Source organism: Ursus maritimus, unplaced genomic scaffold (genome assembly GCF_017311325.1).
Source record: "Ursus maritimus isolate PB19 unplaced genomic scaffold, ASM1731132v1 scaffold_30, whole genome shotgun sequence".
In the NCBI taxonomy this organism is placed as follows: Eukaryota; Metazoa; Chordata; class Mammalia; order Carnivora; family Ursidae; genus Ursus; species Ursus maritimus.
This window is the reverse complement of record NW_024425564.1, coordinates 8988550-9004399: the sequence shown is the minus strand read 5'-3', so window position 1 is coordinate 9004399 and position 15850 is coordinate 8988550. Positions and strand designations below refer to the sequence as shown.

The 15850-nt window shown below is 44.3% G+C and overlaps 3 non-coding genes across 3 annotated transcripts; 1 reads left to right on the top strand and 2 right to left on the bottom strand.

Moving 5' to 3' along the window:
* Positions 1-3292: 3292 nt before the first annotated feature.
* On the bottom strand, positions 3293-3374 carry TRNAS-AGA. Its single transcript has one exon. It is a non-coding gene; the product is annotated as a tRNA-Ser (tRNA).
* A 2655-nt stretch (positions 3375-6029) lies between these two features.
* On the top strand, positions 6030-6111 carry TRNAS-UGA. The gene has a single exon. It is a non-coding gene; the product is annotated as a tRNA-Ser (tRNA).
* Positions 6112-12843: 6732 nt separating this feature from the next.
* TRNAQ-CUG lies at positions 12844-12915 on the bottom strand. The gene has a single exon. It is a non-coding gene; the product is annotated as a tRNA-Gln (tRNA).
* Positions 12916-15850: the final 2935 nt, after the last annotated feature.

Here is a 15850-nt window from a genome sequence, read left to right as displayed (position 1 = left end):
ACCCTCCCCAACACTTGTTAGTATATGGCATTTTCATTAAAGCTATCCTAATGGGAGTGAAGTGGTAGCTCCTGGTGGTTTTGATTTGCATTTCCCAAATGACTAATGATGGCAAGCCTTTTCTCATGTGCTTATTGGCAATTTTTACATCTTTCTTAGAGAACTGTCTATTCGTGTCCTTTGCTCATTTTTAATGGGTTATTTTTCTCTCCCTTGAGTTATAAAATTTCTTCAGAAATTCTAGATGCAAGCCCTTTATCAGATACGTGATTTGCAAATATTTTCTCCTATTCTTTTGGTTCTCTTTTATTTTCTTGATAGCATCTTTTAAGGCACAAAAGCTTTTAATTTTGATGAAGTCTAATTTATCTACTCCCTGTTGCTTGTGCCTGTGGTGTCCTATGGAAGAATCACTGCCAAATCTGAGGTTATGATTTCCCCACTGTTTCCTTCTAAAAGTTTTACAATATTAGACCTTATGTCTTTGACCCATTTTAGTTCATTAAATTTTGTGAGGTAAGGGTCCAATTTTATTATTTTGTATGTGGTTATCTAGTTTTCCCAGCACCATTTGTTGGAGAGACTTTTTTTCCCCACCGAATCGTCTTGGCACTTCTAATAAAAAATCAGTTGACCATAGACATATGGTTTTATTTCTGGACTCTCCATTCTATCCCATTGATCTCACTGTCTTGATTATCACTGCCTTGTAGTTAGTTTTGAGGTTGGGAAGTGAGTCCTCCTTTTTCTTCTTTTTCAAGATTGTTCTGGATATTCTGGGTCCCTTGAAATTCCGTGTGAATTTTAGAATCAACTCATCATTTTCTACAAAGAAGTCAGCTAGCATTCTGATAGGGAAGATCAATGTAGGGGAGAATTGCCATCATAACCATGTTAAGATACAATCCATAGGGGCGCCTGGGTGGCTCAGTCGTTAAGCGTCTGCCTTCGGCTCAGGGCGTGATCCCGGTGTTGCGGGATCGAGTCCCACATCGGGCTCCTCCGCTGGGAGCCTGCTTCTTCCTCTCCCACTCCCCTGCTGTGTTCCCTCTCTCGCTGGCTGTCTCTCTGTCACATAAATAAATAAAATCTTAAAAAAAAATACAATCCATAAATATGATTTATCTATCCATCCTCACCTATTTCAACAGTGTTCTGTAGTTTTCAGAGTATGAGTTTTGCACATCTTTTGTTAAATTTATTCCTGAGTTTTTTATCCTTTTTGATGCTGTTTTAAGTGGAAGTATTTACTTTCAACCCTTTTTTCCTTCCCTATGAAACATGATGAGGCTGTCCGAAGCCTCCCGGATATACATATTTAGTGCTGAGAGATGTCAGGGATGAAATTGCCTAGTATTGTCTATGTAGACAAAAACAAACGGAAAAACCAGGGTCTTGAAGATGCTGGTGGGAAGAAATTGCTGGTCCATGTGTTTTTATACAGAAGAGGCAGCCTGTGGAACTAGAGCCTTACAGTAGAGCCTGTTTGCTCTCAACGTGCTAGTGTAATATAAGAAGGGGAAGAAAAGAGAATACGTTGGTCAATGCCCTTAGCGATATGGATCAGGCAAGTCCTGGAGAGTCATCTGCTTTAGGTAGGCTCATGCCCATACTGGTCCGTGAACATCGTAAGTATACATGGGCTTGGCTGTGAGCATCGTGATTTCCCATAATGCTCTCTTCCCTGGTGTAGTGGTGAGCGTGACTTTGTCATTGGGAAGACAGGTGTTGGACTCGTGTCAGACAAACCTATTAGAAGTTAGACAGAATTTGTTTGGAGCCCACCTATCTCCTCGTGGTCATTTATGTGTTTTCCAAAACAACGGAATAGAGTGAGCACACTCTTCTCATTCGGTGGTCATGAAGTTATTAAGAAAGAAATTATTAACTTATTTTTGGTTCAAAATCCCCTGGTGTGTAAAATAACAATTACTCACCCTCTCACGGACAGATGCCCCCGACACAAAACCGACAATTATAGAGACTGCATCAGGGACCTCACAAATACTGTTGGAGACCACAGACACCAGGCTGAGACCCATCTGCATTTCGGAATCTCCTGTATGTCACATAACCTAATTTTAATGAATAAGCTTCACTACTACTAAATTGCAATTAAACACAAAGTTGCGAAAGAAATATCATCTGTCAGATGTGCCGATGTGAGTCATAAACCTCAATTTGATGAACTACGAGGCCAAAGCGCGCCCATGCCTGAAGCTAAGATTCTAGTCAAACCAGTTCTTAGAATTCTCTCACCTCTTTCAGAGGGCTCACGGGGTGAGTTCCTCAGAGCACACTCTGGGCACTAAGACAAGGCACAGTAGGTGCCACAGAGTGCGATGGAACTCTGTCCTCTTTTAACCAGAGGCTATTGGAACTCTACTTCCACCCTTCCCAACCCAGCTATGGACTCCACTGAGAAGTCCTTAATTTGCAGTATTCTCCCTTCCTTGTTGAAGAAGGAAGCACAGAAAAGAGCAACAGGTGCTAGGCAACATTCCTTCTCTTAAAACTTAATGAATTTTCTGAATTCTGTGTTTTCCCTGTTTATTGCAATTGCCGCTTAGACGTGGCACTTTCCACTTGGGAGTCATAGATACCTCATAAGTGGCATTTTATTTAGGATGCTTTGTTGCTTCTGAAGGACTAACAGATGTAGCAAAGGAAATATAAAAGTATCTTAAAGTATATAAGGTTTTAGTACCTCTCATCACCACTGTCCTGGACCCCAGGACAAGCCAGCGCAGCGTGACGTCGTCAACCCTGTTCCACGAAGAAAATGACTTTACCTAATTTCTTTAGCTGTGTAGTGGTTTGCTATCAATATCCGCGTGGATTTGCGACTTAGCGACCGTAGCTATGAGTCGTGGCTTTCACCTGTATTTGATCCAAAATTTCCTGGAATTTCCTTTTCTACAGTGGCGAGGACGTCGGGGGCTGAAGAAGAGCCCAGATACAGGGGCAATTCTTTGGAGATGCAAACACTGCTGTTCTTTTGGAAAGGCTGCCTGGAGAGCAAGGCTGTGAGTGCAGCAAACACGAAAGCATCTCAAAGCCTGGGCTGTTCTTTGAGGAAAAGAAACCCTTTGGGGACTGTGGTAGAATTGCTTCTGAAAAAAACTGGTCGGAAAACAGAGCGGATGTCTGGCTATCTGGGAAGCCTGCGGAATGTTGCGTGGGCCTCTAAAGAGCAAAGTTGGGGAAGGGTCCAGTTCCTTGGTGGGAGCCAAGAGCAGCCTGTCTCAGCGCTTGTGAGACAAGAGGTGGTCTCCCCAAAGAGGGGAGCCGCCGTAGTCGGCAGGATTCGAACCTGCGCGGGGAGACCCCAGTGGATTTCTAGTCCATCGCCTTAACCACTCGGCCACGACTACGTGCGAGCCACCAGCCTCATTAGCATAAGTAGCCTCTTCCAAAGGTCACCTTTCGACCGCAAAGTGCATTCGCTGTTCATGTCTCTTACTGTTGGACATCATTCAGACGCGTGGCAACTGGCCAAGTCGCACTGCATCCTCCGCCTGCAAGGACCTTCCTCTGACGGCCTGCCGGGAGCGGACAGAGCAGGGGACCTCCTGGAGCCCAGCCTCCTGCTCGGTCCGCTTCTGGTGGGGACCCTGGAGACACCCACCGCGCTGACACAGGCTCTAGTACTCCCTGCAGAATCATCAGGTGAGCGCCGATCTGAAGTCCTCCAAATGACCATGGATTTTCACTTAAGTTTTGGGTGGGGGGGGGGATGAGGTAACTGGGTGACGAGCATTAAGGAGGGCACCCGATGTAATGAGCACTGGGTGTTATATACAGCTGATGAATCACTAAACTCTACCTCTGAAGCTAGTAAGTCTGAAGCTAGTAAGACATATATGTTAACTAAATTGAATTTAAATTAAAAATTTTGAATTAAAAAAAGAAAAAAAATAAGTTTTGGGTTATCCACATAGTGGAAGGTCTTGCAGTAGTTTTAGAAAACTCACAACCGTTTGTTTTAAAAGTTTGTCCTATCTATTTCAAAACTTCCCTTTTCTGCATCCATATTCAGGAATAACAATGGAACAGACCTCAAATAAAACAGTTCCCCAAACCTTAAAAATATGAAGATTTATATTACAAATGTTAAAGACTTATGAAAGTTCCCTATCTCAGTGTTCTTTCAAAATTATTTTTTTTAAAAGCCCAGTTAAATGTCAGAAAGCAAGAAGGGGTGGAAAAGTTTTCATTAATTTTGTCAATTGCTAACTGACATTGATTATTTGAGAAACAAGTTTAAGGTGAATGCTTTCACAAGTGCACTGAACAAGACAGACGAATCACTTGCAGCAAATGTCAACTCCTGGGTAGCATCAATAAAGAAACCAATGAAATGCAGTGTTCTGCTATATTCACGTACAAGACTCGATTACTTCCCACTGTAGTGGACAAACAAGCACATTCCGTCCTCACGCCACAACCCAGAAACCAGCACTGGAAACATTTTGAAGTATTCCTCCCTTCCTCTCAGTAGTGAAGTCATGCAAAAAGTTGAAGTCATGTTTACTGCATACTTCTTTGTCAGTGAACGTTACAGCACAAACATTGTCCCAGAATGATTACAGAATCTTCCCAAATCTCATTTTAGGGGCAGATGAAGCCAGCATACTTAAACATTCATCCATTTTTAATATATTACATAACTATCACGATGGGAAGTGGAAAGATTTTTGTGCAGTACATGGTTTTCGTTGTCACGAATATTTCCCTAGGAGAGGGCTTCTCAAACTTCAGTGGGCATCAGAACCCCTGGCGGGCGTCCTGTTGAAACAAATTGCTGGATCGCCCCGCCCCCACTCTCCGAGTCCGTCGATCTGAACTGGGCCCCAGAACTCGGATTTCCCAAGGGACCCCTGGTGGTGCGCACGCTGCCGATCGGAGACAATACTTTGATACGACTGCTCAAGGACGATAAAGTTCAAAGTAAATTTACCGTGTTAAATGTTATACACCCTTTACGAGCCTAAATGGAGGTCTGCAGCAAATGCCATGGCAGTTAGACCGAATAAAACTGACTAGAATACAGTGAGGGGAACATTATTGTTACCTTATCCTAGAGGAGAACAGATGTGAGCTTTAACCCTCAGAGGGTCGTATTCGGCCTTGATCCTGGAGGTCTCATTCCTTTCGTGTGAGATTCTGTCTAAATGCACTAGTTTATGCCCTGGGAACTCACGTCCGTTCCTAGAATTCAGAGAGAAGTCCGTGGTTTTAGGGTTTCTGACGTTTCCATAAAACGGGATCTGGTCCGAGTGTGCCCCTCCTTATCCCACTCTGGTAAACCAGAGAGTCTCTGACCCCAGAATCGACCCTATTAATTTGGCCAGATCTAGTCCAACATTTGCGTGTTTTCATTTCCTTTTTGCGCCTCTGTGCTGCGCGGGATGGGGCGCGGGGCCGAGCGCGGGGCCTTGGGGACCGCGTGTGTNNGGAGCGCCTCGGTCCCCTCGGAGCCACCTCGCGTCCCCGCCCAGGACCAGCCGAGACACCTCTCCCTGAGGGGTCGCAGACCTCCCCGCCCGGCTTTTGCCCTCCAGACGGAACCAAGGCCCCCGCCTCCCTCTCCGCCCCAGCGCGGTTTTAATGGTTCTTCTGGAAGGACGAGTAAGTCGAAGGCCACCGAAGAGTCCTGATTGTAGATTTTAGCTCCGGCAGCAAACGCGACGGTCCTCACTGCCCACGACCCCTTCATTTGCGAACTCGAACTTGTTCAGGGCTCACTTTCAGTGCGGCTCGCCTTCCATGGGTCCCGGGGCACGAGGTGTGGCCGTGGTCGCCGCAGGGGGCCGCAGCCAGGGGACGAGCCCCAGCGCCCAGGGCACTTGACATTCAGCCTGTAATTGCACCGAGACATCCCGGCTGGCTCTTGATGTGCTCGGGATGGGCTCCTTCATTTTTCAGGGAGAGGCCGGGTTGAACCCACTGTGGCTGGACCTACCACGGGCGACACTCCCCGCGACCCCCAGTGCTTCATGCCAGCTCTTTACGGTGGCAATGAGCAGGTAGTCGTGGCCGAGTGGTTAAGGCGATGGACTTGAAATCCATTGGGGTTTCCCCGCGCAGGTTCGAATCCTGCCGACTACGGTTTTACCAGGAACCAAACCAGATTGTTCCCCAACGTGTATCCCGCACCTGCACCCGAAGGTAGGAGAGCCCACGCCTTCCGTGTCCAGACGCTGGTGGAAGCTACGCAGGGCAGTTCACCTGATTCATGAGATGCCTCAGATCACAGACTCCAGCCCCTGGGCTCTAATAGTACACGGGTACTCCCCTTAACCACTCTCATAACGGGTAATTTTATCCAACACTTTGCTCCAAGAAGATACAAGTTAAGCAGGAGCCCCATGATAGTTTCTTTCCATTTAACAGATGAGGAAACAGCTCAATGCTGCACAGTGAGATGGTCTTGACCGAGGACTTCCAGACAGGTTTATGAACCAAGGTTTTCATGAGTTCCTTAGGAGACACTCCTAAAATTGTCAAGTTGTTAGCAGACTCCGGGTTAGATGTGTTAGTGCCCCCAAATAATAGATAGCAGGTCCTATTTTTCAAGCCCTTACTACACACCACCATTACAAAGACTTTACATGTCTTATTATTTGCAGATCTTTACAACCTATCTATTTTACAGACCACGAGGTCCACAGAGATCCAACCATAAATGATTGAAGTCTCAGAACTAGGAAGCAGGAGGATGGAGCTTGAAGGTGGCTTGGTTTTGGCTCCGCACCCCCCTCCCAACAGCTGTGGGTCTGCTTCTGCCAGTGCTGGGCATGCCCGCCACCACCTGCCTCCAGCACTGCATGGGCTCCCTGTTCTGGATTCATCCTCTGGCGATCAGGCCACGAAAGTGGTGCAATGTGAAAGTCTGGATTTAGCCTGGCATAGAATACTGCTGCCCCTGAGTGTTTAGTGCTTGTGTTTCGTCTGACGCCGGGAGTATCACTCATCAGTTCATGGCAGCTTGCCAGTTTTCGAGCGGGGTGGGGGGGTTCTTAACAGTTTATAAAGAGTTTCCCACACAGTAGAGCTTTTCAGCTCCTGAACACCAGAGCCTGATCCCGGGAAAGACTTTTGCAGCCAAGGGGGTTTGGATGTAGAGTCTTAGACTGATTTGAGGGAAAGGGAAGAGCTATTTTGGCCCCAGAGATGGAGAGAAATTGGAACTAAACCACAAAAATGGAAGGGAGTGAGATTTTTGAAAACTCTACAAAGCATCAGTCCACATATTTCTTGGAAAGAATTAATGTTTCAATTCTTCTGCATAGAGACCCCAGAGCAGATCCTTTTGTCCCCACCCCCTACCTCCAATAGCACTTTCAGGGGATAAAAATGTTTCTGTGGGCTTCACAAGTGAATGGAAGAAACAAACAGTAGGTTAAGAGGCTCACGAGTTCTTGTCCAGAAGAAAGAAAGATGGGAGCAAATTTATGGGTGAGGGAAGCCAGACGGCAAGGATGGGTGTGGGAAAAAAGGTGACCACAAACAGAGGGGAAAACACAGGATATTTCCTTGTAAAATTATGTAACTTTGAAGATAAAGAAATAACTATTTAGGGAACCTCTAAAGAAATCACCTTATTGCTAAGGGGAAGAATTATACTTGAAACAGCATTCTCTAGAATAATATTCAATAGTGTGAAGAAGTGGGAAAAACACCTACAAGATACTTACGGAAACATAAGTCAAAGATTTTACAACCAGCTCAGATGTATTTTGTGTCAAAAAAAGGTGTATTTACTGCAGAGAGTATTAGGCAGCATTTTAAAAGAGTAGATTTACATATAACTATACAGAGGAATCTAAAAAAATAGTGAAAATTTAAGGAGCGGAATGAGATATATAGCAAAATATCATATGGAAAATAAAATTAAATACACAAAATATTGACATCTGCTTTGCAGAAAGAAATTCCAGTAAAAATGTAAACATTAGATATTTTTTATGTTCAATACTTTTTTTTAAAAAAGATCTTATTTACTTGAGAGAGAAAGAGAGAATACAAGGGGGTGTGGGGCCAGAGGGAGAAGAAGACTCCCCCTAACCAGGGAGCCCAACAACACAGGGCTCCATCCCAGGACCCTGAAATTATGACGCTTAACCAACTGAGCCACCCAGCTGCCCTATGTTAGATAGTTTTAAAGTTAACTTTGTGGGAGAGATTAGAAGGAGATCATTATGGAGGTAAAAAAAAAAATCAATCAATTAAAGATATGGTCTTTACAGATACTAATTTACATCTGGGATTGTCTAAAAATCTGACAGTTGTTTAAAACCACTGTAATCTTTGAGACATAATGAAATAATCTATATATATCATTTGACATCTTTTAAATGGATAAAAGTTAGAATGACAGAAATTTCAAGGTATCGATAGTGTTGTAGGGATATCGATGCTTGTGAACTGATGGCTGGAAACTATGGAGTTATTTTGGAAACAAACCTGGCACCGTTTAATTAAATAAACAATAAACTAACCACGGGATCCAACTTTTGTTTCTCTCTCAGGCTATACATCCCACGAGTGTACAGGAAGATGTCTACCTGCGGCCTGGTGTTTACACTGGTGGGGTTTTTAATCAATCTGTTTGTTCTAAGACTCGGTGAGTTGGTCAGACTGGGTGGATGCATGCACTGAAGTGTGAGACAGCAAGAAGAAGTTACAAATTAAATGTAAAAACTACGTGAGCAACACTGGACTGCTCATAGAAATGACAAAACACATGCAAACAGAACTACATATTTCGCAAGAGAACATTCAAACAAAAAGTTACAGAGTCAGGGGATGGGGGTGAGGGAGAAGTTACATTGTAAATAGTAGAATACTTGCTGCTGGAGTTAGAAGACATAGAATGTTATTTTGTGAAAGGAAAATATCAATGAATCAAGTAAAAAAAAAAAAAGAGTGTATATGGACCAATAATGGTAACGTGCTTTGAATTGTGGAACATAATTAACTCAAATGCCTGCCCTGAATTCCTAACACAGATTGCATCCCCTTGACATTATGTGGACCGAGTCAGTGTCCTCCAGCCGGACCACCAGGAACACCCCTGCGGTTGAGCAGGCCGGGCTTATTACCCATTGCGGTGAGGAGAACACACTAGAGGAATCATGAGGTGTTTACGGAGGAGGATGTTAGAAATAACCTATTGTAGGATTTGGGCTTTGGTTGGGTGCTTTGGGTGAGGGTCCAAAGTACAGCAGGGTTCTGCTCTGGATTAGAAACAGTCAGAAAGCAGGAGCTATTCTATCACTGGGTTTCTCAATTGATCTTGTTCATAAGGAGGTAGACTAGAGTGGAGGTAAAGCTATAATTGGCAAGGGGTAGCAGTCACTTGTTTTAGTGACAGAGAGGTTTGGGATTTTGTGGGTGGCCACAGTGACCTTGGTTTTGCCTCGCTTCGACCAAGTTGGGATGCCACCTGTTGGTCTCACTTTACCATGGTCTCAGAGTAACCATGTCTGATGTTGGTATTCTGTGAGATTACGCTCAGTAGGAGAATAACATGATGAGGCTTGAATGCCAGGCAGGCTTCTAGACGCTGTAAGTTGCTTTCTTCCCCATTCTTTCTTCCTCTATAGCAACCTTCTCTTGTGATGAAATTCTCGTTTACTTCTTAATTTAAAAATTGAAATTCAACATATCGAAGTTCTTTTGGGATAGGAATGAGGAATATTGATTTTGGCCAAAGTCTTTGAGCTCCATCTCACAACAGATTAGCATCTAATATGTGGGTAATGAGGGACATTAAAACAATCTCAAATAGGGTCACTTGCATGGTGTGAGATGGACAAACTTTGAGAGGATCAAAGATCACTGGCATGATTAATTCCATTTTAGGACAACCCATATACCAGAAATCCCTATACCAGCCCTGTACCCTGACCTGGTAGGAGGGCTTATTTAGTTTGCAAACAATCAAATGATCTACTCATAGAATGTCCTAGGAAACGGACATTACAAGGGCATCATCGTAGATGGCAACACTCTTGATGGGAGAGCATTAGAAAAATGAGCCTGATCACACTTGGAAACTTCACCACCAGTATCAAATGAGTGACTGGTGTCAACTGTGGGCAAACTGCATTTCTGCTTGTTGTGCATAGACACTCATCTACTTCATTCATGCCTTTCTTCTTCTTAAATTAGGCTGGGTCTTCTCGTGCTTAATCAGAAAGAACAGAAAGGAAAAGAATCTTCACAATCCTCCCTCTCCTCTTCTATAATAATCAGACTAATCCATATGGCTATGGGTTTTAATCCAAGCATGGTGGCCAGTTTCTGGTGTAGAGAAAATATCTACGGACCATATCTTCTTTCAACATTCTGGTTTTGGGGACGCCTGGGTGGCTCAATCAGTTAAGCATCTGCCTTCAGCTCAGGTCATGATCCTAGGGTCTTGGGAAGGAGCCCTGCATTCAGCTCCTTGCTCAGCGGGGAGCCTGCCACTCCCCCTGCTTGTGTTCTCTCTCTCTCTGACAAATAAATAAATACATCCTTTTAAAAAATTAAAATAAGTTTCCTGATTTTGAGTCATATGTACGATTTTCTGATAATAAAATGTGTGCAATAAAGACTTAGGGTTTTACTGTTGCAGAGTTGAGACATTTTTTGCATTTTTGTCTGAAGAAGAAAACATATGTATCTAGGAATGTAAAAAAGAATAAAGAAAACTTCAATTTTGACCAAATGAAAAGCAACCTGTATACATGAATGATGAGTATGAAGAGTAGATTGCACGCACTCTGAAGGTCAAAGGGTGTGATAATGTCAGGGGTTAATTGGACACTTAGGTAGTCAGGGCCAGGGTCCCCAACAAGAAAGAAAAAAGCTGGGACAACTAAGACGGAACACGGCATCCTGCTTTACAGCTTAGACAAGACCACAGTAGCAGCCTGTCTAGCAGCCTCTGCAAAAGTCACTTTTGCAAAACATCCTGAAGCAAAACAATTAACCATAATGCATTGGTCACGATCACAGGTTGAGGCAGTAGTCTCCAAATGTCAGCCCAAAAGACCATCAGCACGTGAACAAGAGCCCGACAGGTAGACAGGTGCATGACCAAAGCCCTGATCGGCACGCCTTAGCAGCCAGTCCACAGGGGCCCGCACTCAGGACGCTCAAGATAGTGCTGCAGAAAAGCTTATAAAACCCCCTGGATTTCAACCCCAGAATGGCAACCCTCCCGGGTCCCTTCCCTCTCCTGGAGCTTTGCACTATCACTCAATAAACTTTGCTTTGCTGCCCACCACTCTTTCTCTGGTCCACCTCCTCATTCTTCCAAGTGGCACAACCAAGAATCACGGGCACTAAGGGAACAAAAATCCTGTAACAATAAGACTCTAATTAGTATTCTCCCAGTACAGTACTTGCAAAACCTCCAGAGTATTCTAACCTGCATAGTATTCTACAGTTAGTGGCATACCGCGCGAGAGAAAACCACAGATCTCTGGTTTTGAATGATGGAGTGTGGCCACATGTAGCAGCAGAAACTTCATGCAACTCATTTATTATGAAGGAGAATCTGGATGTGAATGTTTGGTTAAACAGTTTACACAAAGGGTCATAGGAGAAGAAGCAGACAGTGAATAAGACAGCATATGGGGGGAGAATTTGCAGTGTAAACGCACTTGGAGTTAGTGATATGTATTGGTTGTAGGAAAAATATTTGCATCTCATACACATCTGGAATCATAATGAGACCATTTGTTGGGATGGAATCTTCCCAGCCCTTACTGAAATGTCTGCAAATTTCCAAGCCAGGAAAAAAACAGACTCACTTCATCTAAAACAAATATTATACTAAAATTTAAAAAAAAATTGAAGATCTATGCAAAATAGTTAAAGAGCAAATGAAAAAAGGAAACTTCTACAAATAATGTAATTAGCAAAGAAACAGCAGTAGTTACTCATTTTTGATGAGAAAGAGGGATGTTTGGTATTCTGTGGGTGGCACATTGCAATGAAAATATTATTATGGGTCCTCCCTTAATTTTTACTTGAAAATAGGTTAAATCTGTAGATATTTTTAAAATGCAAAAAATGGGGGCGCCTGGGTGGCACAGTGGTTGAGCGTCTGCCTTCGGCTCAGGGCGTGATCCCAGCGTTCTGGGTTCGAGCCCCACATCAGGCTCCTCCACTGGGAGCCTGCTTCTTCCTCTCCCACTCCCCCTGCTTGTGTTCCCTCTCGCGCTGGCTGTCTCTCTGTCACATGAATAAATAAAAAATCTTTAAAAAAAAATAAAGTGCAAAAAATGAGTCCTATATACCCATGTACTTAGAGTCACCCAATTTAAGCACATTTGGTTTGTGTGTGTGTAGTGTCTGTCCATATTTTATATATAAAAACTGGGTTCAGAGGCCATAAGGGGCAAGGAGGGGGCAGAAACTGCAGCTAGACACCAGGGCAGAAGAGAAATTTGCTATTAACTGTATGTATATTCTCCAATACCAACAGAATTGCTTATTTTCCATGTTTGAAATATCTAAACCATTCATTCTAATGTGCACAGAAAATGAATGTCATAAAAGTGGATTGTTGCTTTTTATTAGAATTGGTTTTCTAGTCGCAGCAGAGTGCAGGGCTTTTGCTATTTTCCTCCTATATTTACTTTTGATGCTTCTTTTCTTCCTTATACAATAAACTCCATTAAGCCAGAATGAAATTCTATTCCTTCTTCTTCACCCAGATACAGACCTCTCAGGACTTGCAGAAACTCAAAGGAGATACCAGGGGCAAAACTGACTTTGGTCATTTAGGTGAACTCAAGCTCTTTCCTGGGAAAAGCCGAAAATTAGACCAAAACACTTAGCAGGTTCCACCGAGACTTGAACTCGGATCGCTGGATTCAGAGTCCAGAGTGCTAACCATTACACCATGGAACCCCACATGAGGTACCTATTTGCATAATCATCTATGATGAGGTTCAGAAACTCTACTGAAAGCATTTAGTTGAATTTATGAGTCAGAATTCTTAGTTCATGTCCACGCATGACAGCCCTTGGATAAATACCCTAGGAAATTTTATTTTATTTTATTTTTATCTTATCTTTTGCCACCTACATGAACCCATAAAGTCCCCCCTCCCCAAACTCAGGCACTTAGTGCTCTAATCCTTGCTTTCTGGGCTGAACGGCTTATATGCATTGCATGATTTAATGCTCAAACACTGGGTGAAGATATGGTTACTCCCTATGGAAACGGGGGAACGGGCTTGGAAATTTTGTATCTGTGATCTGCAGTTCTGCCCAATTTCAGCCATGTATTTTTCTCTACGCACTTTATTTAATTATCAGGTATATTGCTTCGAGGAAAACAAAGTTCCATGTATCCCTTTCTGGCACATTCACGGAAGGAAACTCGCAAGAGGAGCCGTGTTTGCAAGGAGACGGAGCAGGTGTGCTTGCGGAGAAAGACGGAACTCTGACCCGGGTCGCAATGGGTAAGGACCTTGTGGGAGACGCCGCATGTCACCATCTAGACCCGCGGTCAGACTCGCCTTCCTCGGGAGGAAGGTGCCCAGGCAAGGCTGCCAAACTGTACCCCAAACGTTCTTTACTGCTGCTCCACAGAGACTTTTTCTCCTCCCCCTTTCCCCCCGCCCCAGTGCTCTTTGTAAAGAACAGGTTTCTGGGCGCGGAATTGTTGGTGGGATTCCGGGGTGCAGGCTGCCAGCGCGCCCCACCCCCGCAGAAGGACTTCTCATCCAAGGGCAGCAGTCTGGGCCCGTGCGGCGTGGCGGTGACTACCTACTCGCGCTCAGGACTGGGTCCTGTGGGGTCAACAACCTGGTCTCCATGTCGCGCCCCCCGCTGCCCCTGCCACCCCCCCCCCACCCCAAGGAAGGTGGCGGCAAGCAAGTCCCGTAAGAACTGGGCGGAACAAGATCGCAAAGGTGGTCCACCTCTCCTTCCAGTGGTCTCAGTGATTAAAAAACAAACAAAACACGAGGAACTTGCGAAACATCAAGGCCACGCAAACACCAAGCCCATGCAAAACCTTCATAGGGCCAGGACCTTGTCCCAGAACCTGGATTCTGCTCAGGCACACAGCTGCGTGTGATCGCCAGCGGGAAGACGGTGTTACTCTGTAGCTCGCAAGAGCAAGTGCAAACACAGTCACAGAAAATGATTTCAAAGGGAATGTAGAACTAGAGCTTGCAAACTACTGAGCTGGAACCTCTCCTCCCTCAGCGAATAAGCCATTATCATCGCATGCTCGGAGATAGCCGGTGTCCCCTGAACGGTCACTTCTTGGTCTAGGGCTATATATGTATACATCTGAAAAGCAGGAATAAGGAATTGGATAAAAAAGAAATTATAACTGAAAGAAACAAACAAAAAAAGATTTAAACAGAGAAATGTATTTTTTAAAGTTCTTATTGTAGAAAAAAGTAATTAGATTAGCACCTCCTACACAATCATTTCACTAGTTTTATTGAATTCCTAGGGAAGGTCAGGTGCTGTGCAAGGTGCTAGAGACTGCAAAGGTTAACAGGAGAAAGGCACGGTCCCTGTCGTCCTGGAGATGAGCATCTACCAGGAAGGAAACTCCATAAACAGGGACACGAAACACAGCTCACCCAGGGACAGGTGGGACAAGTGCTTGTTATTTAACTGTCAGTCTAACGGCACAGATGAGTTGGAAAGCTAAAATACAAATAAAACTGGGAAATGTTGGTTTGCTCAAGAACTGATAATGCTACCGAGCAGAGAGCACTGGTCCATGATCTCCCATATAGAAAATGCACAATATGAGTTCAGCATATGATGCTGATTATAAAGATGGAGTACTGGCACGCTGGGTGGCTCAGTCTGCCTTTGGTTCAAGTCATGATCCCAGGATCCTCGGCAGGCAGTCTGCTTCTCCCTCTGCCTCTCCCCCTGGCTTGTACTCTCTCTCAAATAAATAAATAAAATCTTACAACAACAACAAAAAAGATGGGTGGTTTATCTTGGGAAGATAGAGAGTTAAGTTCCATAATGGACTTAGAATCAGGGCTCCAACAAGCCTCCATGCTATTTAGTTGTATTCGAGGCACAGTGGGCTGTGAACACAGCAGATGAACAAGGGCATAGCCAGTGAGCACAAGAGCTTCCAAATGGGTGTCCATCCTTAATATATTGATGAGCACTGGTTATCCTGGGGGAAAGAGGTGCTGAGTCCATCTAGAGAAGCTGCTTGTACATGTCAAAAAGAATTCGTTGGACCTCGTGGCCATTGAGAGGCATTTTACTCATTTCTCAAAACAAGAGAATAAAGCTGGCAATTTCTGCAGTCTCTTTTTAATGCATTCTGAAGCTATTAGGGAAGACTTCTGAGGCTATTGTTGCTGTAGCACCCCATGGCATAAGGAATGGAAGCTTACACATCCTCTCGCACAAAGATGAACCTGGACACAAACACACCAGCTGCACAAACCAGTCCAGGGAATTCACAAAATCAGTGAAGACAGTGCCCCAGACAAAGAATTCCCTGCATTTAGGTTTTTCCTTTATACTATGTAGCCTAATTGTAACCATCAAATGAAATTACTCAAGTAAGATCAAAGATAAAGCTGCTAAGGAAAGGTCCTCTCTAAGTTCAGGCTGCCGACTCCTTCACCTCAACACTGTAGTTAGGGGGTGAAGGCGCAACTGAGATTCTAGTCAAACCAGCTCTGCCTGTCCGTCCCTCCCAGAGTCAGACAAATCTGGGTCAGGCCCTGGGGGTAGAACCAGGCTCACGTCTAAGCAGAGGAAGACCTGAATCATTACTGCAGCTTCTCTTCAACCTTAATCTTGACTTTCCCGTGAGACCAATTGTATTTGAATTACATTT